A 3,416-nucleotide genomic window follows, 5' to 3' on the forward strand; every position below is an offset into this window, starting at 1 on the left:
GAAGTTGTATCTTGCTTCAAATCCCCAATCTTCTCAATAGTAGCCATAGGCAAAGGTGGACTTCCTTCCAAGATTGTAGCATATTCTGCAGCTTCTTCAATCTCATCCCCCTTTTTGATGTTATAAACCAAACAAGCTTCTAAGGGATCTTCAGGATGTTGCTTTTTGAGCACTTCTCTGACCTCTTCATCTATCACATCTATTCTCAAGCATGAATTTGAATAATCTTTCTTTTTCATTGCTTGAAACAAATTAAATTCAACTTTTTCTTCCCCAACTTCTAATGTAAGCCTTCCATTTTTTACATCAATCATAGCTTCAGTAGTAGCAAGGAAAGGTCTACCAAGAATAATAGGAATATGTACATCCTCCTCCATCTCCAATACTATAAAATCTACTGGTATGAAAAATTTTTCAACTTTTAGAGGAACATTCTCAATCACCCCAATTGGAAATTTAATAGACCTATCTACTAACTATAGTGAAATGGTAGTAGGCTTCATTTCTCCAATCTTCATTTTCTCATAGATAGAAAATGGCATTAGACTAACACTGGCTCCAAGATCACATAAAGCCTTATCTATACTGATATCCCCAATGTGACATGGTATGGAAAAACTACCAAGATCTTTCAGTTTGGGTGGAAGTTTATTTTGCAAAATAGCATTGCTTTCTTCTGTGAGAGCTACGGTCTCAAATTCCTCCAATTTCTTCTTGTTAGACAAAATCTCCTTCAAAAATTTAGCATATGAAGGCATTTGTGCTAAGCCATCAGTGAAAATAGTCACATGCAAAGACTTCAATACCTCCAAAAACTTCCCAAATTGTTTATTCAACTTCACTTTCTGGAACCTTTGTGGGAATGGTAAAGGTGGCATGTAGGCTTTAGGTGCTACATATTTAGGTTTTTCCTCTTTGCTCTCTCTCTCTCTTTACTTCCTTTTTCTTCCACTGAACTCTCTTTCTTAGCTTCAATTCTAACTTCAACTTCAGTTTGTTCATCTCATTATCTATTTTTCTCTTTTTCAATTTTCTCTTCAATCTTTTTATCTCCACTCTCCAATATTTTTCCACTTCTCAATGTAATAGCCTTGCAATGCTCCCTTGAATTTTCTGGTTGGCCAGGGAGCTTCCCAAATGCTTTGTTATTTGAAGAGCTAGCTTGTTGAGCTATTTGATTTTCCAACATCTTGTTGTGTGTTGCCATTTGATCTACTTTAGATGCTAATTGAGAAATCATATCTTATTGCCTTTGATGGCTCACAAGTAGAGTCTCAATCATAGCTTCTAATCTAGCTGTCCTGTCTGGTTGTGCTTGTTGTGGTGGAGGTGGAGTAGGTGCATTTTGAGGTTTAGGAATTCCAGGAGGAGGGCCTTTATTCTGCTGAAAATTTTGATGTTGTTGATACCCAGAAGGTTGCTAAAAATTTTGGTGTTGTCCTTGTCTACATCCCCAAGAAAAATTGGGGTGGTTTCTCCATGCTGGATCATAAGTTGCAGAAAATGGGTTACCACCTGGTCTTTGATTGTAGTTCCCCACATAATCCACTTGCTCACTTGAAAAATCTTGACTAAGTGCAAAAAAATCTACTGCACAATTGACATTTGTAGCTCTAACTTCTACTGAATTACTAGAACCTCCAGCTAAAGAATCTACTTTCATGCTTAGCTTGTCCATTTTCCTTGTCAAAGCATCAAACTTAGCATTAATCATATTCATGGCATCAAGCTCAAACATACCAGCTGGTTTCTTAATCTCATTCCTCTCACAACTCCATTGGTAGTTGTTATAAGCAATTTTATCTAGAGCAGAAAAAGCTTCATCTTCAGATTTCTCCATAAGATCACCTCTAGAAGATGCATCAATTGTACTTCTAATAGCTGGTGAAACTCCATTGTAAAAGTGTTGACCAAGCATCCACTTAGGAATCCCATGATGAGGACATCTCCTTTGCAAATCCTTATACCTCTCCCATGCCTCATACAAGCTCTCATCATCTCTAGGTTTAAAAGAAGTCAGCTCATTTCTTAGCTTAGTTGTCTTACTTGGTGGAAAATATTGAGCTAAAAATGCTTGAGAAAGTTCATCCCATGTTGTGATAGAACCCGGTGGCAAAGAATGTAACCACTCTCTAGCTCGGTCCTTCAAAGAAAAAGGAAATAATCTAAGTCGAATTGCATCATCAAAAACTCCATTTATCTTCAACATATCACTGATCTCAAGAAAGTGTGCTAGATGCATATGTGGACTTTCACTTGGACTTCCCCCAAATTGTGATTGTTGTACCATCTGACAGAGTGCAGCCTTCAGTTCAAAATTATTAGCTTCTACTCTTGGTCTTGTGATACTTGGCATGAAATCCCCAATGTTAGGAGAGGCGTGATCCTTCACAGAGCGGTTGTTATTGTTGTTGGCCATTTCTTCTTGTAATTGCTCTTGCTCTTGTGCTCTTTCTTATTATTGTTGAGCTTTAAATTCAGTTTTTCTCCTCTTAGATTTTGCTCTTAAAGCTCTTACTGTTTTTTCTATTTCTGGGTTAAAGAATAAATTGATTTCTTCACTTTTTGTCCTTCTCATAAAATAAAGCGCCTGAAAAATAAAATAAACAAATTCTCAAAGTAAAATGGTAAAAATAAAATAAAATAAAATGCCAAATTAATCAAACAAACAATCGTTCAATATCAAACAAAAATCAAATTCCCCGGCAATGGCGCCAAAAACTTATTGGGCGTATCCGCAAGTATACGGGTCGTCTCAAGTAATAGAGTGATGAGTCAAGTATTATTCCCACGAGGATTTGCCGTTTGAGTACCAAATTATGATTGAAGCGATTATTTGGGCTAATGATTAATGAATAAATGGTAAATGTAAATGAGCAAGGGAAATTGATTAATCTAATTGGAATGGGTAAAGAGCAAATAAATAAATTCTAAATCTAGTTTGCAATTAAGCTAAATTAATAATGGATAATTTGAATCTAAGTCTAATTATATTTAAAGTGATTCCAGAGTTGGGGGTTTATGCATAAATTAATTGGGATTTTTCTTGGGCATTCCAATTTTAAGGGAAAAATAAAGTTTGAAGGAAATTGATTCTAAATTCTTTTAATATCTTTTTCAAGCAAACCAATGTGTATTCTAAAATAATCAAACCTACTTTCGTATGATATTTGATTACTTTAAAACCCATTAAGTTTTATAACCAATTATTAATTCCTCTTAAAATCCTAGTTTATTTCTAAATCTAGGTGATTTTAAGTTTCAATCCTTGATTATCTATCAATAACCTTCACCTTTCGGTCCTTCAATCAAGGATTAATACAATACCCAATGGATACCAACATTAGGTAAGTAAATCAAGCACACAAGGAAGGAATCAAAACTCGTGTTTATGTAAAATAAGGAAATACCCAGTC

The 3,416-nt window shown here is 35.1% G+C and overlaps 1 non-coding gene across 1 annotated transcript; it reads left to right on the forward strand.

The window, feature by feature from the left end:
• Positions 1 to 1,928: 1,928 nt before the first annotated feature.
• LOC131179719 (small nucleolar RNA R71) lies at positions 1,929 to 2,035 on the forward strand. The gene has a single exon (XR_009148606.1). It is a non-coding gene; the product is annotated as a small nucleolar RNA R71 (small nucleolar RNA).
• Positions 2,036 to 3,416: the final 1,381 nt, after the last annotated feature.

The sequence above is a fragment of the Hevea brasiliensis genome, chromosome 4 (assembly GCF_030052815.1).
Source record: "Hevea brasiliensis isolate MT/VB/25A 57/8 chromosome 4, ASM3005281v1, whole genome shotgun sequence".
NCBI lineage: Eukaryota > Viridiplantae > Streptophyta > Magnoliopsida > Malpighiales > Euphorbiaceae > Hevea > Hevea brasiliensis.